The following is a 24854-nucleotide window of genomic DNA, read 5'->3' on the forward strand; positions in this document are numbered from 1 at the left end:
TCACTGTATTTAAGTTCAAATACAGTTATTAGCAAAGTAATAATTATTTCAGTCAGATGGTGAAAAAGAAAGTGTAATTGTGCAGTAAAACAGAACAGGAGCATTCATTAACTGAAGTGGGCACTATCTATTCCTCTTGAATTTAAAAAACAACAGATATAATGGAATTGATTTAGTTTTGATGCATAGTGACATGCCACTTGTTTCCAAAAAAAAAAAAAAAAAAAAAACCGGTCCAGGGTAGCTTAGTATTGTTATGACAATCATAATACCTTTTATTTTTGTGTGCTGCATGGATGTTTATTATGAACCAATAACGGTTCTGAAACTGAAGTAGTGTCATCCTTTCTTTCATTAGAAAACACTAGATATTTTCTTACAGCTGATGAAGACAACAAGCCATAAAATTAGTATTTATGGTCATAAAGTAACCCAGCATGTTGTCATGTCAAAATTGTCTCTTGCATCGTTCCAGTTTGTACCTCTGCATTCTGTGGTCGTAAACTCATGTGAGGAGAAGCCAAATGACTTTGTTATCTCATTTCCCATAATCACTCTGGGCAGATTATCACTGTGGAGAATATGTTCTGATTAACTCATTTTAATACGCATGCAACAGCATGATAATGTGTTATCTTCATGGCGTTAGGCTAATGTGTGCTAATGGCCTCCACTGCCTCTGATTTGGTGAGGCTCATTTGTCTGTCTATTCCGTAATCGGTCACTCAGCGCTGTTTATCATGTTTAGACTGAATCCTCTAATTGAGGGCGACCTAATTATGTTGAAACATAGTGGATTTCCATCCACCTTTCAGTCCGTTTTTTTTTTTTTTTTTTTCAATTTGGGTATGATAACTATTAACAATGATTGGCCCAAGACGCCCACTTGTGTGTGTGTGTGCATGTATGTGTGTGTGCTTTTTGTGACGTATCAAGACACAGATTTGTGTAATGACAAGGGTATAACATAGGTATTACAAGGAGAAAGTGACCTTTCAGGACATTACCCCATGTCCCCAGTTTTTAACGCATATAAATCACACAGAATAGAGTGTACTGAAAATCTGAAATGGCACTAAGTTTCCTGTGAGGATTAGGTTTAGGACATAAATATGTCCTAAACTTATTTAGGACATAAATATGTCAGAAATTGGGGTTTCACATTGATTTTAAATTCACGTGCCACTTACAATCAGTGGTACAGTGCTTCACTAACTTTCTTAACAGTAAAGGAAGCTATTCCTTGACTAAATTTTTGTTGCATACATCAAAAGTCTTTCAGATTGGGTTTAAGTGAATTCTGGTATGCATTAGTGGATATGTGTTGTAATTTTTTTACATTATTTGCCTAAACAGCTCTACTTGGGAGTAAAGATCCAGGTTGAATAGAATATAAATAGAAGAACTTGCTATTTTGAGACGTTGTAATTATCTTTCTCCCCAACATGTGATTTTGGGCTGTACTCCACTGCTCTGACTGCAGGGATTCATGCTAGCAGAACGCTGGCAAATGCTTTTCTAATGCTGGCAGAGTGTGAACCCGTGCTACTCAGGCTGAATTGGATGGCAGAGCTTAACAAAGATTTCATTTGCGGTGTGGAAGCTAATTAGTTTGGGAGCATCAACTGAAACTCATGTGAGGCAAGTCCATAATTGAATATTAATGAGTGCAGTTGGATTTGACATTAATCAAAGCTCCCAGCCTTCTTATCTGTTTTAGGTAGAGGAGATTAATTAGTACATGTGCCATTTCCTGTACTCACGTGCAAAAGTAGCTGTGTGTATTGATAGCTGCACAAAGTACAAAGTGTTTCTGTTTCAGCCTTGGAACTTGCACAGGTACCACAAGAGGCATCAACACTGATTTCCAAATTTGATTAAGTTCTATAACTCATTTGGGAATCTTTCACATTTTATTTTATACTTTATTTTAGCACTTGCGATTATAAAATCTTTTTTTTTTTATGCAGCCCTAGTGCAGTATGTGTATGTATATGTGTGTAAGGCCATCAATTATTAGTTAGATATTTGTGGGAACATTATATGCCAGCTGTGTGCATATGCATGTGAGACTTACTGAGGCAATAAAAGGAAGTACTGTCACTGAGCAGCCAACATCCTACACAGACAGATTTCAAACCCCAGTGTTCGTGTAGTATGGCCTCCTGTCAGCTTTGGAGCTGGGATGAGAGAGAGAGAGAGAGAGAGAGAGAGAGAGAGAGATGGTGGAGGAGTGGGAGTAACAGAGGAAACAGAAAAATCAGAGGTAAGAAGAATGAAATAGTATTAACAAAATGCACAATCTGTGTGAGAGATGGAAGGAGAGGCTGCAAAAGAGAAATAATTCAGGTATATTGCAAGAAAGATTCAGGGAGGAACAGATTAAATATTTGAATAGGCAAGTTTGCCTAAAGAACAAGAGAGAATAGAGGCAGGTGGATGGAGCTGATGTGACTGAGACAAGGAAAATAACTAATCAAGTGAGGATGTGTGAAGAGGTGAGAAGTCATGGAGAAAATGTAGGTGGAGACCAGGAGGGGAAAAACAACAAAAAAGAAGAGGCGGTGAGACAGGACAGGACATAAAAATATGACCGATTTATAGAAATCTTTTCAAAATGCATATTGTCGGCCTCAGGTAAAATTGAATTAAATTTTTGCTGCTCAGTTTTTCTATTCATATTTAAATAATAATAATACTAATGAACAAAATTTTTTAAAATCAATTTCAGAATTAGTCATTTAAAATATGAACAGTATTAACATAAATTTTTAAGTATTTTACCTTCTATTTCTGTGTAGCATGAATTTTTAGACTATTAGTTCACACATTAAATTCTTAAAACAGCAGGCAAATGTTTCTCATCAAAATCAGGGTAATACTTTATTTTATGGACCAGTTCTCACCATTTACTAGTTGCTTATTAGCATGCATATCAGTAACATATTGGCTGTTTATTAGTACTTCATAGCGTATATTAATGCATGAACATTTTGGATCCCTCAATCTTAGTTTACCCAAAAATGAAAATGTGATGTTTATCTGCCCAGGCCATTCAAGATGTAGGTGACTTTGTTTCTTCAGTAGAACACAAACCAAGCTTTTTAACTCAAACCGTTGCAGTCTATCAGTCTTATGATGTAAGTGGATGGGAATCACGGCTATAACACACAAAGAAAAGAAAAGAAAACATACACAAACCAAATTAAACCCCGCAGCTCTTGATGATACATTGATGTGTAAAGATACAAAACAATTGGTCTGTGCAAGACACTGAACAGTATTTATATTGTTTTGACCTCTTATTCAGCAATGTCCGAAATGTTAGAAGTCTCCTGAATGTGTCCTCAGCAGCAGGTGTGTGATGCGTCTTTTTCTTCTTCTTGCTTTAAGGCGGGTTGCAGACTTATAAGTGAATTACCGCCACCTATCTCTCAAATGGACCACAGAGTCTAATTGAGATTGTAGACTGAGTGTCATGGTCCTCTTGAGAGATAGGTAGCAGTAATGCAATTATAAGTCTGCGAAGTGAGAACATGCGTACACACTCTGAGAGTTTGGACATTGTTGAATCATATTATATATATATATATATATATATATATATATATATATATATATATATATATATATATATATATATATATATATATACTGTTCAGTTTCTTGCACAGACCAATCATTTTGGGTCTTTACACATGAATGTATTGTCACAAGCTGCAGGGTTTAATTTGGTTTTGTTTGTGTATTTTTTGTTTTTTGTTTTAGTGTATGTTATAGCCGTGATTCCCATCCATTTACATTATGAGACTGATAGACTGCAACGGTTTGAGTTAAAAAAGAAACAAAGTCACTTACATCGTGGATGCCCTGGGGGTATATACAGTATTTGTGGGAGGTAGTTGTTCTTAGAGATATGTGACAGAAGAAAAACCGAAAGGCAGAGTGCTGTAGGAGAGCAGATGAATTATATATTAACACTCTCTGCTCTCTCTTCCCCTGCAGTGACTCCTGTTCTGAATGTGTGGATGTTTTGAAAGCATTTATACACAATGTGTCTCATATTCCTGTTCTGTCATTAATTAATAAAGGTTACTGTTTTTCTGTTACTCAGAATGGATATAACCTTACACATCGACATCATTCTCAAGCGGTTCTCATAATCTGTTATCCCTAAATCAACATCCTTCTTTAAATCACTTCATTATCAGCTCTAGATTTTAATTAGAGCCTTTAACTCTGTACACAGCACTCACTTGTGTGAGTCAATTGACCAATTAATTAGTCAAATAAGTCTCATGGCCTCATGAATCATTTTAATCGTTGGTTGTTTGATAGCTTCCTCACTTCATGTTTTTACATTATTTTTGCATCTCCTTGTGAAGGGATTCAGGATTGTTCATTAATCAGTTCATTAAAACTGTCCAAATGTCATGGCTCATGTACTGCAGACTTCCCAAAATGTTTTTAATTAAGGTTTGTCTACTAAATCTGTCAAAAGATTGTTTCAGACCATTGTCTACAGTATGTAGAGAAATATATGGAAGCTTGTTTCTGCTCCAGAAACAACTTATAATTCAGACTTTTTTGTCACTTAAGAAACAAAAACTGAATTATGTAATGTAAACTGAAAAAGTTATAATTGTCAGTTAATACGGTGTGCTGATGTTATACTGCATCTTGAGTTTAAATCTCACAATTCAAAATTATGAGTTCACATCTCAAGTCTGAATCATGAATCACAAAGTCACAATTGCATGTTTTTTTTTTTTTAATCAAATCATAAATCTTAAAATTTACCCCAAATTTTAGAATTTTCACCATAATGCATTTCAAATAAAATATGTCCACATGAGTTGTCCCTGTTTTTGAAGAGACTTTGGATGCTTATAAGCAGCTGTTCCTACAAAGCTTCATAACTACATTATGAACCAGCAACCTTCCTTGGTCAATTAGCAATCAGAAAAACCATGCTGGTCAGATTGTTCCACCATCAGTCATTTTACAATTACATTTTCTAGTTAATTAGTATGGTAGCACTTTATTTTATTGTTCTTTTCTGCATGTACTTATCATAGCAATTACAATAACAGGGTAAGAAATATGTACTAACCCTGAACCTACCCCTAAACCTAACCTTAACCCTTGTAATTACCTTATACTACCCAGCAAATGAAAATGGAAACTCCTCCACCTGCACTACAGACCACTCCATCCGGTCAGGACAAGCCTACTCTGCATGTTACAATAAATGCACCATTGGTTGATAATTACAAACTTGACTGTCATAAAATCTAATTTAAATGTGGAAGGGGATTGCATTTGCATCCAAATCCAATTTAATCTACATATAATATAATACAACCTTCAAAGTGCAGTCATGAACTCCTGAAATCATCAAGATTCAGACAGATTTACTGAACAGAAATGACTGTTATGGTGCTTGTGTTTGCTTTAAACCCTAAAGACATCTTTCAGTGAGTCTGTAGCCCATGCCACTATTTTGCTGTTTCATACAGGCCTATATTGCAAAAGACTGGGTTGATAAATAGGTTTACAGTGCATCTCTCTATTTTCTGCTGAGTTCAGTGCACTGTGCAAGGCAGAAAAAAAAAAAAAAAGGGTTCCACACAGTGTAAATAGGTAACGTGCTAAAAATGGGTGTTAAAATAAATATGCATACCTAACGTGTAATGCAATGTGTTAAAAGTAACATCACCAGAACTACTGTAGCTCAGAGTAAACCTTATTTATTCCCTTTGGAAGGAACTGTGTTGCACTGGCAGCAGTCCTTGGATTGTCGTGAATCAAAACGACCATCATCTTTAATGCTTGGCCTGATGATATTTGCGGTTTTAAATGAACTCAAGTAATGGAGAATGATTGAGTAAGAGATTCATATTGACATTTTTGCTGCCCGTGTATTTGTGTCAGCTCGTATTTCTTGAAACTGAAACAGTAAACACAGATCAGCTGATTGTGTGTGTGTGTGTGTCCTGCTGCGAGCTCTGAGGTTCAGCGGTAATTTGGCTTCGTGTTTCACAACAGAGAACAAAGACAGGTGGAGACCAGCAGGACTCCAATAAGACACCCCGTGAACACCACTACAACCCACCCACTCACACAGGAGCACACAGAAGAAGATGAACTTATTGCATATTGCAGGCAATCACTGCTATAATTTGGGAAAAGCATTTGGGGTTTTCATTGCTTGAATACTTTCCATTTAAACATAAACTCTTTCTCTTATCTTTCTCAGCAGATAATGGAGTCAGGTCAAGTGACCTTTATTTATATAGCGCTTTAAACAAAAAGTGCTATTTAAATGGAGAGAAAAATCAGTCCATTCAGTTTCTTTTCCACCATTGTTACACTTCCAATTCATTCATTCATTCATTCATTCATTCATTCATTCGAAAATGTTTAAAAATGATTTAAATCTAAATTATTTGAATGTCAATTGATTTATTGATTTTTTTTATTAATGACCTCATCATTTATTTTTGATACTTTTTAATGCCTTTATGTAAGGGTTTTCCTGTTGTACCCTTTGTCCCAGAGCCAGACTTTCAAACATGTGACCTGATGTACTGTATGAAGTAATTAAAGAGGAATGAAGGTACTTGTGAATATTAATATTATTTGCATGTTTTCCAGTGGAGCTTTAATTGTCCAAAAAAAAAAAAAAAAAAGTCAAACTATTCTTTATTTGTGCATATTTATGATACAGAAAATTACATTTTGCCTTAGCAAGAAAAAGCAGTCTGACAATGTATTATTACCTCTCATTTCCACTTTAATATTTAAGTGCACATGTTTGAAGAAACACCCGTATACTTTTTATAAATCAATTCAATTGTACAGGGAGTGAAGTCTATTACTTTTAGCCCGTGGAGAATAAACACTAAAGTTTAAAGAAAACTACAGAACAATTCACAGTGGTAACTCCTAGAGAGGAGCTGATTCATAATATGATTCAGGACATTTGTGATTAATCTGAATATAGCTTTAAAACACCAGCCCCAGATATAGAACCATTTATTACTTAAATTACTGTAACTTTTTGGTGTTTTCTCCACTGTCCTTGGTGCAGAAATAGTTTGTGTATGAGCTTTTAAAAGCCCTCGCTGTGTGCACCAACATAATATGAAGTTTCTCATTTTAGTTATTGATGTATACCGAATGCAAGTCCATGATTTTACTTTCATGTACACAAACTGTTTATCAAAAGTGTTACACAAATATATTCTCTCATAAATATTACAGTGTGATCAGGAGTGTGCTGAAACAGTTATTTTGGTTTTGAAAAATACACTGCATATGCTTCAGGCTGCCACACACACACACACACACACACACACACGTCCATTTAATTTGAGTGCAAACACACCGAAATGGGCCATATGCATGTATGCATTTAACTGTTTGTTAAACCTTTAGCTGACATTAAACCTCCATTACTTCTAGGAATTTAATACATCCTCAGTTTGTATTTTTATTTAATTTTTTTTAGAGAGAGAGAGAGAGAGAGAGAGAGAGAGTTTAAATCAGAATATATTAATGCCCAAGTGAAAAGTGTTGTTTTAATGATTTTATATCTTCTGGTTTTACTCATTTGTACTTCAATTTCTATAACATGGCTAGAGCCACTATCACTATAATTTTGTGGAGTGGTGCACTTGTCTAATCAAGCACTGACTGTAATTAACTTGGATGGCTCTTACCTTTCGAAGTGTTCCTCTGCCGTACCAATCATTTATAGTTTAGAGATATTCATTAGCAGATACTTGTGTCAGAATGCATAAAGTATGTGCACACATAAGTCTTTTTTTCAGCATCATTACTCCAGTCTTCAGTGTCACATGATCCTTCAGATCCTTCATTCTAATATGCTCACTTGTTTCATAGGAAACATTTATTTTCATTAATGTTCACAGTTGGTAAATATATATAATACATATGCAGTATATTGTATAAACATGACACATTTTTTTCAGGATTCTAATAAATATTGAATTCAGAATATTTTTTTTAACCATGTAAAAGACTTACTGTCACTTTTAAACAGTTTAATATGGAAGCCTGTTTCCACCACAAAATAATGTAAAATAATGACTCATCTCATGAATATGATTTTTTTCTTTCATTTTTTTTCTCATAAATTCTGAATTGTGATATGAACTCAAGTATATATTCTACATATTCTTTGTTCTGAGAGCCAAAATGTATTAACTCATTCATTGAAAACTAGCTTTTTTTTATTATTATTATTATTTTATCAGTGGTGGAAACTGGATTCCATAATTTAATGCAGCCTTGCTGAAAAAAAAATAATAATAATAATAATAATTATGAAACGTCCTTAGAGGAGTACAACTGAATGCTGAAACAGTTATGGAGATTCCCTTTTTAACAAATTCTGACACTTTGAGGGACACAAGCAAGGACTTTTGTCTATACGAGGAGGAACATTATCTCAATTACCTGGTAATCTTGAGTTCACCTGGATGTGACATTGTTCAGGAGTGGCTGGACCATGCCTAATGAAAAATACAATTCCATTAATCTCTCCAGTCTAAATCAATCTAACACAAAGACAAGTTCAACCAAGCATTTTAAAGGGGTCTGGCTTCCTCACAGTCATCATCTAGCCTATTCCCTTTGAGTTGCTCTCTGATGATCCCCATTTTAGAAACATGATAGTATTTTCACTAGTACTGCTGCCTATTTCAAGAGAATGTTGGTATCAGATGAAGTCTCTGATTTCTCAGATTGGACATGAAGCAGCTGCATTGATTCTGTTATTATCTATGCACTTCAGTGTTTTGGTTAATTGCATAAAAAGCCTCAACTAAGCGCTGCCAATTTTTGTCCATCTGGTAGTGTTTGGAACACCTGGGATAAATTAATGAGAAAAGAAAATGTAAATGATGCTGATTATGTATGAGCAAGAAAAGAAGCCTAGTAAAAATAAACAAATAAATCCAGTCAAAAGAAAAATAGAGGGAGTTGACATGGACTGGGATTTCAAAACTATGCATATAAAGTCAGGTACTTCTGTAAAAACCTTTTAAAGCTGAAGTGCGTTATCTATTGAAATAATTTCTCATATCCCAACTTAATATGCAAAGACAAGCAAGTAAGCTATTTTTAGGCTGTTTTTCTGGAAGTGTTGTTTTACTATAAGTTCCTTTTATTTCAGATTTTCTGAAAAGCACAACAAAGGGATGGCTCAACCAATAGTGTGAGTTTGGGGAGGGACTGTGTGACCAACCTATGGCATTTTTGGGAAACCTGTTTGAAGTTTTAAAGGCTTAAACAAGTATTTCACCAAAGAACTGAAAATTTGAACATCATTTACTCACCCTCACGTCGCTCAACTCTTTCTTTCGTGGATCACAGAACGAAACAGCCTTTCATGTTGTCTGCATGCAATTTCAGTGAACTGGGGTTTCAAAAGCTTCAGATGCAAAGATGCAAAAGCTCCCTAACACTATCAAAAATAGGGCTACTTTTCATGTCTTCTGAAGTGATTTGATAGATTATTTCAAGAAGCAGGCTGAAAGTTTGAAAAGTGAAAGCTGAAAGTGAAAATCTTCTGTTCTCAAGCTCTTGGTAAGTTCATGAGAGAAGTAACGATGTTCGACACCTGAAGGAAATCAGTCTTTCGGGGTCAGATCTTTTCAGTTAATCTGTTGATTCAGTTTACAAAACTAGTCTGACTGAAGTTACCACTTTCACATTTATGCATTAAGAAGATGCTTTTATTCAAAGCAGCCTACAGAAAGATGAATTAAAGCACAAAAAGATTAACAAAGGAACAAATAAAAGCAAAACAAAGCAAATATATAATAGGTGAAAAACAGTGTATGTCCAAATTAATTTCCACCAAGAGTCATGAATGGCAGCGAAGTGCTGCAACTAACATGCAGGTCACATTACAATGATAACATGACGAATGCAATATGGCCAGATTACATTCATTCTATTTAGAATGTGTTTTTTTTTATATTATTATTATTATTATTAGTCACAAAGTAAATATTTAGCTAAATAGAAGTATGTAGTAAATAGTTTGAACACGGCCTACGAATCAGACTGATCTGGTTATTAAGTTCAACTCACTCAATGATCTGTTAACATCTCATTGGAGGAGAAGAATTTCAGTTCTCACACAAATCTATCATATGACTCAGATGAAGAACTTTTATGATGCTTTTACATCCAGCTTTTTAAAGTTTGAAAACTCATCCCCATTCATTGCAATTTATTTTGTGTTCCACAGATTTCATGAGGGCGAGAAAACGATGACAGAGCTTTACTAGGCACAATATCTTGGCCAAAAATATTATGCAGTACAATAATACATTGTTTGTTCTGGTTCACTGAAAGCTTTTCCCACAGGCACTTGTGACAGCACCACATCAAATAGCTGAATGATTCTGTGCTTTAGGTGGGCACCCTTCCAGTAAGCTTGTGGGCTAAATTCTTATTTGCAGTCTGCAAAAAAAAGTAGGATGTAAAAGTTTGACCCATATGCAAAGTATTATTATTGTGTTTATTTTTTATTTTTTTTGGAGTAATATCCTAATTCCAGAAGCCCACCCTCCAAAATAAGGTACCATCAGACATCTAAAAAGAAAATGTGCTTACATTTTTCAGAAATGTCCTTTTTCCCACAACCCTATCTTTCTTTTCATCTTCTACCCCTGTATCCTAAATCTTTTCCTTTCAATCTCTCTCCTCATTTTTTGTCTCCTTTTCCCAACTCCTCCTCCATCTCCTCTCCTGCCCTACTCTCTCTCTCTCTCTCTGAACATCATCTATTTTTAGTGGTGGTGCATGAAAAGCCATCCTCTTTCCCCATTTGCATCGCAATGCACTTTGGCGAATTTCTCTGCCATGTATTTCAATAATTCATAAATATTAATTGACGCATATCAGATGTAACTGAAAATTTCATGTGAGTTTTAATGAAGAAAAAAGCTCACCCACACTTCCTGCACAGCACCAAGTTTGCTAAATGATTCATAGTGAGCAAACAAATTGCTATTTTGAAGTTTAACGAGTTAACATGTCACCATAAGCAACATGCGGCTTATACGTATCACTCAATACATCACAGTTTCATCAGAATGTAGAGGAGCGGTCGCTCAGAGAGAGCAAATGAGTGAGGTTTAGCTAGCAGCAGCTGGAAACGGCAGCTTTCATGGGAGGCCCATGAATTCATCATCAAAGTGGTTCTTTTAATGTCAAACTTTATCACTATTACCAGGATAAGATAGAACAGGAAGTCCATGAGTGCTAGCTGCCTCAAGTCTGATGTAAAACACTGTAATAACTTCATGTAATTGTAGTATGAGATATGCATGGGAATTTTCTAAATCAAAGATAAAGAATCATAGCTAAGCACTGTAGCATGTAGGCTACAATCTCTCACAACCAAGTCTAAAGTTAGACCTCCACCTTCTTTTTATTCCTCAGTCTATTCAATATCAATGACATCACAAAAAATAAAAATAAAAATAAAAACAAAGTTTATATGGTTGCTAGCAACCTGAAACATGTAAAAGTGTAATCACCTCTAGTTCTCAAGGTGGTGTCATCTGATAAACAATAATGATGTGATATGTCACTCATAAAAATGATCGTACTCAAGTATCATCAGTAAATCTTAACTTGGTTTAGCAATATACTGCTGAGTAAGTTCATAATCAGATATTAGCATCATTTAATGGTGGATCTGATGATGAAGCCATCGTGAATAGATTAACATTTCAAAAGGTTCAGATCCCCAGTATGAGGAAGGTGCAACATGTACCTGAATGCAAGTGATGATGGTGAAGCAGATGCTCAAAACACCCTTCAAAGTTCTAACAGAAGTAAAATATGTTATATTTTATTTGTTTATAAAGTAGCATTACAGTCTTATACTACTATACTATCTATTCGTTAGATATCCATTTTGGTTATTAAAGACTCAAATATGATTGGCGAAACATTCATGCACTCAAGGGTTAAGTTATATTTCCAGGTTACTTGACAAATAATTTTTTAACAGTCTACCATACACGTTTAGAAGTCTTAAATAAAGTGCACAAGTACATTATTTTGCTCATTTTGGCCCTAGTACCACTTCCCTTTCATGGTGTGGTACAGAGCAGCCTGGAAACATATTTCACTTTTTTGCTCCACTGAAACATAAACAATATAAAAATGAATAAACGACGACAGAATTTTAATTTTGGGTTGAACTTAAATGTTTAATGTTTGATACAGCTGCCTCACAAAGGTTATAGCATGTATATTTAAAGACTTTGTTACCTCAGAGTAGTAGAATGGTTTCTTGGCCTGTTCCTCTGAGAATTTTACATTCTTTTGATAACTTTAGAAGTGGAAGCCTTCAAGACAACCAGCTTCTTCCTTCACAGTGCATGAATAGCCAATTCAGCGCTGGTTCAAATTAATCAGCTTATGCATAGAGGTTGAACATGGATGTAATTTACAGTAAGCTCAACTTCTCAGCCATTACATTATGTTTTAAATGAGTTCACGTCAGTTTAAAAATCTGTGCAAGTTCAAACATGTCTTTTTATTTCATGGACGTGCATATATAAGGATGCTAGAAGCAAATAAATGTACTTTGTAATAAAGCGTCAGTGGAAGAATGACTTGCTTTAATTGGAATAAATAAAACACAAACTTTACAATCAAGTCAAAAATTACATGCAATGTAAACATCAACCCTTTTTTAATTACATGTAACCTCTGACTCCCCATGTTTGCAAATGTAATCATAAGAGACATGAATAAAGCATCATTACTTTAAACTGCCTGAGGCTAATTCTACATTACATTATTCAACTAGGAAACTACAATATGTGTCTGTGTGCATAAATAGAGTTTCTTGTGTCTGTCAAGTGTTTTAACAATTATCAATCACTGTCAAAAAATATTAAGACCATCTGAAAACTGACATCTATATTGTGAACGGAAACTGTAAATTGTTATGATGTAATACCATCGCACATAACTATTTTTATCGTGTGTTTTATCTGTAGCCATCATAGGACTCTTTTATTATTTTATTTGGACATGTTCAGTACTTGATGAGTGTCAGCTTTGGATATACACCACAAAAAGCGCACTTTAGCTGCAGCAAAATGACATTAAAATGCATAAATAAATTGCATCTAAGCAATATTCTTATTTTAGAGTTAGTAATGTTCTGGTTCCAAGGGTTGTTCATTGTGAACGTATATCATCTATGACCATGTCATCCATGCAAAAACAGAAATCCCAAAAACAGATCTCCTGTGAAGACCTCGTCATCTAGATGACCAATGGTACAAGACAACGGGAACCACGGGAATCCTCTTCACAATCTGACCTGTGTTGCTACCTGGAATTAAACCACATGATGCTGGTTTCATCGGATACTTTAATACAACTAGTATTGTATAAGGTGAAATATGCAGTAGGTGGACAACCTAAATGGATATTACGTGGCGGTACGTGCGGCGTTAACTGCAAGTCAGTCGCGTGTTAAAATCATTAGCGAAACTACCACCAGGTGGCACAAAGGGACGGATTGCGAAATGAATGTAATTATAAAATTAGATAAAAGGAGGAAGTAAAACAACAATAACATTATGATATAACATTGTAACATCTTTAAAAAAATATTAAAAAAATTAAAGTGAGTTAATTTCAAAACATAGGATAGTCTTAGGCTACAGGCTACTCATCAAAAATTTAAAGAAGACCATTATGCAAAGGATCATATGCATGTTATTGTTAGTTTTCATTTCATTTTCATTTCGGTTCATTCTTGATTTTAAAAAAAAATCTTCAGGTTCCATATGCAGAGCGAAATGAGAATGGTGCAGCATTTAGCAATAATAATTATTAACTCTTTTATTTTTTTTCAAACTACTAACACTTTACATTTTTTAATTATCACTTATGTGTGAACAAAAATTTAGTATTTTCTGTTTCAGTTGTTTGATAGTGCTGGTGCCTCACGCACATATTCACTGGAAACAGCAGTCGTTCACCAGACATTCAGCAGCTGTCAACTTACTCCACATATTGTTAATTATGATTTTTTTTTTCCATCTATACTGAAACACGCGTGAACTATAAAGGCTATTTTACCTTATGAACAATAGTTAAGCTTCAAATGGGCAACATGGATAATCCACGAATATGGAAACCTTTGGATTTTTCCCGAATGAGAGAGACCAACCTTACCTTATGCTTAGCTTTAAATTATTATTATTTTTTGTTTGTTTATAGCTGAGCCTATATTATTATGTACTGCAACTATATTTATCCATTAGAATTATATATTTTTAATTCTTGTTTTGTTCTGATATATTTGTTAAATTTAAAGGATCTGTTGTAAAGTGAAGGGAACTAAAAATATCGTGTTGGTACATTATAAAATTTTTAGGCCAGCCGTTATTATTTCTAAATGCAATAAAATGCAACTTATACATGAATTATATAATATCAAAAAAAAAAAAAAAATTGTGAAAATGTGCTTTGATGCGCTTGTTTGATAACTTGTAGTTAAAGTGCCACTCAGCGGTCAAAAGCTGCAAATGCACTTTACAGACACCGGGGCGGCGGTAAAAAGGGTGTTTTGGATGTCTACCTACTGTAAATAAAGGTGACTTGACTGTGTGAGTATATGAAACAGATACGAGATGTTAAATTTAGCCAGCAACTGCTGTGGTGACAGTATACCATCAATGTTTTTTGCATTTGAGCATTGTTTTGTTTATTCTGCAATGACAACAGCAGCAGCACATTGTCTTACAGATGCGTATTCTGCCATTAAACTGCAAGATCTCAGGGGTTGTATGACCTCGAAACATAGACAGCTTGCAAACAGATGGCTATTCAACATTGTCTCTCAGTGTCGTTCCTACTCAAGCTTTGCTTTATAGCCTGTTTTGATTAACTTTATATGCCACAAAGCATTTGCTTTGATGTGTTATCACAATGTTTTCACATTGTATCATGTATTTGTATATCATAATATTTAATGTATGTTTGCAGTAAATCAGAGGAGCATATGAATTTAATTAAATGACTGAGTTAGTTTCCTGGAAGTAATATATGCATCTTTATTTGGTGCTTAGCAATGTTATCTGTCAAGTCTGCATTTATAGCCATATCAGATCCAAATCACAAATGCATGCATGACTTGTGTGTGTAATTGAGAGAATGAGAGACAGAGATAGAAAGACGTTAAACAATTTTTATTTCACCTAATCAGAGACTCAAACAATGCAAAATGCAAGGGTGTCTGGCCCCAAAAAGACAGTACACAATGACTGCATATCTGTACACAGAGACAGATAAAAAAAAAATTTTTTAATTGGTAAAACTTTCCACTTTTTTTTTAAATGTAATATATATATATATATATATATATATATATATATATATATATATATATATATATATATATATATATATATATGCACCACTAATATATATATATATATATATATATATATATATATACAGTATATTAGAATAAGAAATGGCATATCAAAGCTGGCATAAGTAAGTTATTCCAGAAATCTATGTTAAAAGGGTTGTATGAATTTCCATATCATAATTATAGACTGTGAAAGTATATATAAAGTACATAGTGTTTCTTGAAAGTGAATCTCTGTACCATAATTCTAGATGGTTAAAGTACAATGGTTTAATATAAAGAAATCTTACTCCCACTATGTCTTATTCTTTGCTCTGCAAATGTTCTCAACCACACCGATCCAATCTTTCATTGTAAGAAAATAATCTTGTGAGGTCAGTGTTAATGATTCTTATTGTACGCCCAGATAATAATCTTTTCCCCACTTTTCTCTCTTTGTGAAAGCTATCTAACATGGCTGTTTCATGCAGAATTCAGTCAAGGGTGACTCAGAATCTCTTGCAGAACAGACAGGAATATGTTTCCATCTGTTCTTTAACACCTTACTTTTTTCCTCAAGAACACAGTGAGCCCCGACTGATTAAATTTCTGCCCTCATCTGTGCTGAGCTGAACTAACCTACCCTGGCTAAAAACAACCCAATTGTGGTTATTTTTACTCTGGGTAAGTTTAGGACAGAACATATTTTGGGTTAATTATACCCAGCAAATTGGGTTGTTTATTTAACCCAGATGATAGGTTGATTTATTTTTACTATAATACTTGCTTATTGTATTTTTTTACTTCATACATATATTTATGTTTACAGATTAACTTAAATCCTTTAAACTTTTGTAAAATACTCCTCACAGTCACTGGTTTGCATGATAATCTCCTTTATTTTCCTTTAGTTATATTATTTTCAGCATTGTTTTTTATCATTTTAATACATAGGCCATATATATTCCCTATATTTAAACTCATTTAACAAACATTAGAAGTAAAATTAAAAATTAAATAGAAGTTACATTAAACGTGTGACCAACCAGTCTCTGTTAAGACTGTCGCCCTGTGTTTCACTCATAGCCAAAATATGCTGTGACTGACTCCATAACCTGGCCATAATCACACAGTAAACAAACATTTTAATAATTCCAGTCTTGCTCGAGAACTCCAGTTTTTAAGTTATTTTCTTATTACTCCCTCGCGTGTATTTTTGCAAAACTTAGTCATGCAATGTGAAACCCGCATTGAACTCGCATTAACACAAAGACTACGCAAAGACTGCAAAAAAAAAAAAAAAAAAAGACTCAGCCCAACATTTTCTGAAGAGCTTTTCACATCACGGTTATTATTTAAAATGGAAAGGGGAAAAATAAAGCAAGATAGAGCGAAGGGGAGAGTTGGACAGAAGATGTGAACGCAAGTGCAAGAGGACACTGGCTTTGCCGATTTTCTTTCACTAGAACAGAAATTAACTATGGGTATTTTAGACACTCTCCACATGTGCTGTGAAGGTAAAGCTTCTGTTTTTATCATGTGGAGGTATGGTGATGTGTAGAGAAAACAAGAAGAATCCCTGCTGTGGAAGCTTTGTTTTTTTTTGTTTTTTTAGCTCCAGTAATACCAGACTGTCATCACAATGCTTCAGGTATTATGGAACTACATTTTGGTGCCTGTTTATTTTTTGCAACTCAAAACTGTATATTTCATTAGATGATGCAATGTTAACTTCATAAAAAATGCAGTTGTCACTTCAAAATCTTTGCATTATGGCTAGTTTCTTTATGTTCTCCGGACAATCACAAACTTATATAACTATAAAAAGTAAGAATTTATGAAAACTACATAATGTAACTGTGACGTTTTAAAAACCTTCCCAAAACAGGTGGAAACAACCAGAAGTATATAACTTTATCCAATGCATCTATGGGAATTTAAAGAAAGAAAAAATAAATCAATAAATAAATATGTATCCCCTGTACTAGTTTATTATTGAAGGAAGTTACTGCCTTACAGAGCAGTTTTTTGATTGGATTCTCATATTTCTAATATGAGACAAATAAGAGTGTAATGTGTTTTTGATGATGAAGTACATTACAGTGCCTCAGGCATCATTTCCCTTGGCCAAGCTCTTTACTTTCAGCCACAAACCTTACAGTCTTTTCAGAGGCCTAATTATGCAAAACAGATCAAGCGTTCAGGCGTGGCAAAGCCGTTTAAATCGTTCCACATATCACCACAGGTTACTTTCGGTTCCGTGGCAAGATTAAGTGAGTGAAACAGTGCCTTTAATAAAAATAGAGGCAGAGAGAAAGACAAGAAAAACTGAGAAGCTGGACCATTCATTTTTATAAAATAATTTATATTCCTACAACCACTTTCCAAAATAGCACACAGTTTTACATAATACTGTAAAATAAATAACTATTAGGATTGTGTCCGATGCCAAGATAATTTTGGATTCTAGCAGGACTTTGCTGTCTGTGGGTCACCTTTGATTAATCAATTAAAATCAAGGGTTATTCAATATTCCAATGAGGTTTTCTATTAGCATAGCATGAAAATAGCACATGGACACACACACGCACACATATGCATTCAGCTCTCTCCCTAGACCTACTCATCTGAGTCTATTAGGGCTGTAATTTACTGACTAGCTAAGTACATGGTGATGCAATTTTATGTCAAAAGATCAAACACTATGTATGGAAGTCATCAATCAAGAGCAGCTTTTCTGAGCTGCCTACCTAGACATAATTTTAAGTGGTCACAAGTGTGCTTTCAACATAAAGGCTGTTCCTAAATGTAGGCAGCAACATTATATTGCCTTTTAGGATACCTGTTTTGACCAGATTCCATTGTGGAACTGCATGTAATCCTTCAAAGAGACGACAATCCCATAATGCATTGCAATGAGCTCTTTGAAAAAGGTGCCTTGCATCTGAATATGCAAATTCCCTACTATAGAGTAAGTGGGAAGAAGAAAGTTGGAAAATATTCACAGTATTCAGAAACAGTAGATGCAAAGTGCCCAGATGACCATCAAGCAGGGAGAGAGACAATGGTCAATGATCAATTTTGGTCAGAGGTCAGAGACGCCCTTCTAACTCATGTTTGCATAGAATACTGTATGTCAGGTTCAAGAACACGTCCTGTGTGAAGAAAGCCTGCCTGTGTGACATTAGACAGCTCATGTTTATGAACAAAGCTATAGACTTCTGATCCTACACACATCACTAGATGAGAAGACCACGCTGAAAGAAGAGGAATGGGGTGACATACAGAGATCATCTGACATTTTCTCCTTTTTTGCAGCCTGTGTGGGAGATAGAGGAGATCTCATCGCTTCAAGCACAGCTGGCAGGCGTAAGTGATCCTCATCTGAGAGGTTTCTGTCAGCCCAGTGGCTTATGAGAGTCTGAGAGAAGCAGTCTAGTAGAGCTCTTCTTGCTTTGAATACTGATGTAGTGCCAATTAATTTAAATGCTAATCAGCCAACAAACCTCAGTTTAGCTGCACCAAACAGGTCAGCATACACCAATTCGTCAAAATACTTTAAACGACATTGAATGCGCCCAGAGACCCGGATAGACATTTAAAACTCCTAAATGGAAAGTTCCTGATGTTAATATCCATTAAAAGGACAGATAAAACCCACATCCAGCACCTATAATAGAAATGAGATGTTAAAACTAACACTGACCCGTGACCTATTATTGCTGAAAGTGACATTAATTGCTCAAATAATGTAATGTAAGCGTAGCGAGTGCAGACATTTCTGGCTGAATTCTGCGCCAAGCTTTATGACTGATCTACTCTTTTGTAATCCATCACAAAGTCCTTTCCAATTATCTTCAGACTCAAGAGCTTCACAGTCCTCCTGTGATAGAGATATATAATCAAACACTTTGGAGTCAGATGCACACAGATGCCATCAAACAGAGACAGCTAATTGAAGTAAAACTGATATACATACCAGTAACTAATAACAGCACTGACTAACAAATGACCCTAAAGAATATCCTGAAGTCTTTTTTCTGCAGAAGAATGATGTCTGTTGGGTGCCAATTAGCTTTGGTTGCTGTTTTAGGTGTTTAGATCCATAGCAGATTGAGTAAGATTCTTCAGAGTTTCTAAAAAAAAAAAGATCCAACCTGAGGCCCAGTATTCCAACAATGGAATACGTTGAATCGAGACAAATCAACAAATTCAATATCACAGAATTAAAATTAATTAATTAATTAAAAAGATTCACTGAAGCTGAATTTACTTAATCAAAAATACATTAAGAACAATAATTTTGACAAATATAATTATTATTTGAAATAGCTGTTTTTCTTTTTAAATACATTTTAAAATGTAACATTTTACTGTTATAGTAATTTATAACAGTATTCAATGTTACAGTATTCAATGTTACATGACTGTTCATAAATTATATAAATATCTCCCTGTCTCTCAAAGTAAACAGGGTTGGCAAAAAAAACTCTCCCAGCCAGACAGTGTGGACAATGAAATTCCTGAGCAAGGTAGAGTGGATAGAGAAGGAACATCCTCATCATTGTTAACACAGACAGAAATGCAAACACTCACATATTTATAACCATCATATTCAGGAGACATATTGTTAATTTTTATCTGGAGAGGGATAGACCTCTTCCAGGAAAATAAATTATAACATTTAAAAAGACATCAACATGGCAGTGTGTATAAAGCCACACAGCTTGATATCAGTTAGGTATCTCCTCATTAGAAGAGAGTAAATAAACAGTTTTCACTAAAAATGAATGGAGTAGAAGATATAGATTAGATGAGTTGGTGACTCAATTATTTGTTATAAGATAATAACATAGTTCCTATCTTCACTTCATATGAATTCTCATGAGATCATATGAGATCTTGAAAACCAGATCAGTCTGATTCATAAACTTCATCTAGGATCATATCATAGAGTCACTGAGCTGAGCCTGAGAACCAGATCAGTCAGACTGGTGCACAAATAAGCAGTTTTATGAACTGAATAATACGATTTACTCAAATTAATATTCTGAGTACTGAACAGTGGCATAATTTCTAAATGTTTTTGATGCACACGTACACAAAATTGCCTGAGGTGTTTTTGGCAGTTTAATTTAGGATATTAATAAATAATATTTGACGAGCCCCAGATGTTCGATGTGGTGATAATTTTCTCCATTTGGGACTCATTGTCAACACTTTTGTAGTTATCCCCTAAAACTTTTAAATAATTTCAGGTGTCTTTAGAGGATTATAAACTAAGCATGCCTGATGTAAACTCAGATTGTGTCAGTAGACTGACTGCACACATTCACAAATATTCACACACAAGAAAACAACCCTGTAGAGATTGAATTAATCTTTTTCGGCACAGTACCCCCATGTGCCAGTTTACTTTGTGTCTAAGTAACTTCTGACTGGGTTACACAGGTCTCTCATACTTGTCAGTTTGAGTCTAATACAACCTAACAAGCCACCTGTGCTGTTTCTTTTGCTGCATGTGTGCGTACGTATGTGTTTCTACCTGAGTGCTAAGGGTGTTTTTTTGTTTGTTTTGTTTTGTTATTTGGTAGTATTTGTTTTTTCAGAACATCATACAAAGTTGGTGGTCAAACTTAGTGAAACTTAGTGAAACAAACTTAGTGAAACAAAATATCGGTAATACTTTACATTAAAGTTCCCTTTGTAAAGGTGTTTATAAAGATGTTTATTAAGGAGTTTATAAACGAGTTATAACTCATTCACAAATGCATTATAAATCATTGATAAGCAGTTATAAATGGATGGATAAAAAGGGTGATTCTAATGCAATCAAATAGTGAGCCATTTTTAAAAATATTTATTCATACATGTTTTGCTCAAAACCAGATTCTTGATTTATTTCATGATGCAGCAAAAATAGTCTTTTATAGCAAACTGAAAAGGTGTTATGGTTTCTCGTTTAGATAATTTCTCATTTAAATCTCATGAACTTTCTTACCACATTGCTTTCCAAAAACTACTTTGAACAGCTGTGAACCATTTATTAATGAATAGATAGACATTTAAAACTCTTAAAAGGAAAGTTCCTGATGTCCATATCCATTAAAAGAAGGAGAGATAAAACCCACATCCAACACCTATAATAGAAATGAGATGTTAAAACCAACACTGACCAGTGACCTATTATTGCTGAAAGTGACATTAATTGCTCAAATAATTTAATGTAAGCATAGCAAGTGCAGACATCAAAATTATTTATATAATTCACATCGAGTGGCCATTATTATTTGCCAGAATGGACATTGGCTGTCATGGATGTTTTGAAGCACAAAATCTCACTGATCAGATAAATAATGGTAAATAATAGTAATTTTAATTTGTTTGGCTATTTTATCTACAGCTCGGTAAAAGTAAAGTAGCGCTAAGATAATATTTATTGTAATGAACACAGCACACCAGCATTAAAACACAATCATTATGGGCAAACGTGTCACCCTCGAAGTTCTGTGGGGAATTTGATATCGGTGTTTAGATGTAGGTCAGATGTACAGATATCAGATATGTATCTGATTTAAAACCACATTTGGAAGTGGCTCATTTATAACATGTAAGTTAAAAATGTCTCATTATTTGGCAGTTATAGCATTAATATCACCCTTATTATTCATGGTTTATAATGCATGTGTAAATTAGTTATAATTCATTTATTAAAACCTTAATAAACCCTTTACAAAGTGAACCTTAGTTAAAAATGTAAAGTGTTACCAAAAATATTTAAATTGTGCAAAATAATAATAATAATATATTTAGAAATGTGAAAATAGATTTAAACCTGTAAAGCATGGTATTTGAATATATATATATATATATATATAGTCATACATATATCGTCGGCCCATTCTCCTCTGATCTCTAGCATCAACAAGGCATTTTCACCCACAGGACTGCCGCATACTGGATGTTTTTCCCTTTTCAGACCATTCTTTGTAAACCCTAGAAATGGTTGTGCGTGAAAATCCCAGTAACTGAGCAGATTGTGAAATACTCAGACTGGCCCGTCTGACACCAACAACCATGCCACGCTCAAAATTGCTTAAATCACCAGTGATTTGTCTATGTGGCCATGATGCCACTTCAGCCTACTGTATGAAACAACAAAAACAGCTATAAAAAGATCATACTGTATGTACTTTGAATATACTGACTCAGGACAAAATGGTTCATTTAGCTTTATTTCCAATCAGAAAAATTATTCAAGTGAATCACGGTCAAGCTCAATAATCAGTTTGCTGATGGCTTTGTCAACCAAAAAATTAGACATTAGCAAGGTAGGTTGAATCAGTTGCCTTTATTGTAAAGTGTATTCAGCCATTCCAAAATGGTAGACTAAATCCTGACCGTGAATAAGATCACAGTAAAATACAGGTAAAAATAAACTGAATCTATACCATAAATTGCCCACAATCAACTGAAAGAAAAAATAAAAGAAAAAAGCAATCAAAATAATATTGCCTCTCTTTCTCTTTAAGCCATTAGAAATATGGTTTGTAATAGAACACCATGGATACTTAGGTTTTCTGAGATTATCCATTGAGCATAGCTCAATTTTCTGCCAGCTCTGGTAGAGGGCATGGTTGCACTGTTGAATGATCATTTCGTCAGATTCATCATGTTGATTCTCATTTTTCACCTCAGAAAGTAAAATACGATTTGCTGTAATATTCCCGCGCACACTCCTGCAATATGCAGGGCCGTGTTCCTCTGTTATTAAACAATTCAACACTTACATGTTGAGTTATGGGAACCCAGCACTAGCAAACACAGCCAATATAAATATGTAAATGCACAAGGCGCATGATAAATGTGATTGGAGCATTTGCTTCTGAATGGAACTATATAGAGGTCGTTTTCTATTTGTTGCAGGCAGGAAACAGCTTGCATTTGTCTCTGTGGCACATAGATGGATTGTTAATTAGGTACTGAGGAAGAAATTGAATAATTTCTGCCTCGTAGACTGAAAGGGAAAATAACAAAATCCTTTCTGCTCTACACGTGTGTACCCCATCATGAATTGGTAAGTTTGTAAATAAACTGTTGACAATCAAATGCATCCTTATGCTTATGCCTTAAGAGCACAGTGTCAGCACACTGCTGCTTCCATTAAAGCACACTACTGGATGTTTCACCATCCACATGAAGTTTTGAGCTAAAACATGATATGAATAAGAATAAGAATAAAGTATACAATTAATTATGTATAAAAAAATATAAAATTATAAAAAAAAAAATATATATATTTTCATTTTCTGGTAAGGTTTTTAAAGAAATTACAACTTTTATTTAGCAAGGATGCATTAAATTGATCAAAATTGGCAATCAATGCTTTTACATTGTTAAAAAATAATAATAATAACTGCTGTACCTTTGAACTTTCTATTCATCAAATAATCCACACAAACAGCATAAACAGACAGTTTTCACAAAAATATTTACCAGCACATTTTTTTTTTCAACAAATGATAATAATAAGAAATTCTTAAGCACCAAATTAGCATATAAGAATGATTTCTGAAGATCATGTGACACTGAAGACTGGAGTAATGGCTGCTGAAAATTCAGCTTTGCTATCAAAGGTATAAATTACATTTTAAAACATATATAAAAATAGAAAATAATTATTTACATTTTTATATTTTTTCACAATATTACAGTTTTTTTTTACTGTATTTTTGATCAAATAAATGCAGCCTTGATGACCCTACGTGAATTCCTTAGTAAAATCAACCCCGAACCTCTGAATGGTATATGTGCACACACACACAAACATACTGTATGTATGTAAACATATATACACACACACACACACACACACAGTATATTTGAGTGTGTGTTTATACAACATAGAGCTGAAGGTATTTTTTGAGTTTCTTATGGACAGTTTTTAATAGCCTGCTCTAAAACAGGCTCATCTTGTCACCATATCTTCTGATTAGTTATTCGCTGTGACAAGCCAGAGTGGTTACTCAGTGACTGTTACAGTTCACCTCACACTGGTCTTTGAGTGTGACTGCTTCCTGGGGCTCTGCTCCATCTGTGTAGACCTGGAGCACAATCAAAGGTGCCGCAGTGCGTGTTACTTCGGAGACCCCCTTCCCACTCACAAGCACCACCTACTCGGAAATGCATCTGTTCCTCTCCTCTCCGCCACACACACACACATCTAGACACACATCTTAACCTAGTTTTCTCCAGACAAATGTAGCCTGTGAAATTTCAGCTATATGTCTTCATCCTTCACCCTGATCATGAAACCTTGGAGAATATTCTGACATACTGTGTGAATGTGTGAATTGTAACTATACTGTGAGGATCAAAGAGCAGCTTGATCTTATTCTGATCCCTCACCAGGCCTTGGCCG

The 24854-nt window shown here is 34.5% G+C and overlaps 1 long non-coding RNA gene across 1 annotated transcript; it reads right to left on the minus strand.

Moving 5' to 3' along the window:
• Window positions 1-1942: 1942 nt before the first annotated feature.
• Window positions 1943-9519, minus strand: LOC113061660 (uncharacterized). Its single transcript, XR_003278452.1, has 3 exons — window positions 9366-9519; window positions 8485-8540; window positions 1943-2180 (listed from the first exon to the last, which is right to left on the minus strand). It is a non-coding gene; the product is annotated as an uncharacterized LOC113061660 (long non-coding RNA).
• Between the last annotated feature and the right edge of the window lie 15335 nt (window positions 9520-24854).

This window comes from Carassius auratus, chromosome 1 (assembly GCF_003368295.1).
Source record: "Carassius auratus strain Wakin chromosome 1, ASM336829v1, whole genome shotgun sequence".
NCBI classification, from domain to species: Eukaryota; Metazoa; Chordata; class Actinopteri; order Cypriniformes; family Cyprinidae; genus Carassius; species Carassius auratus.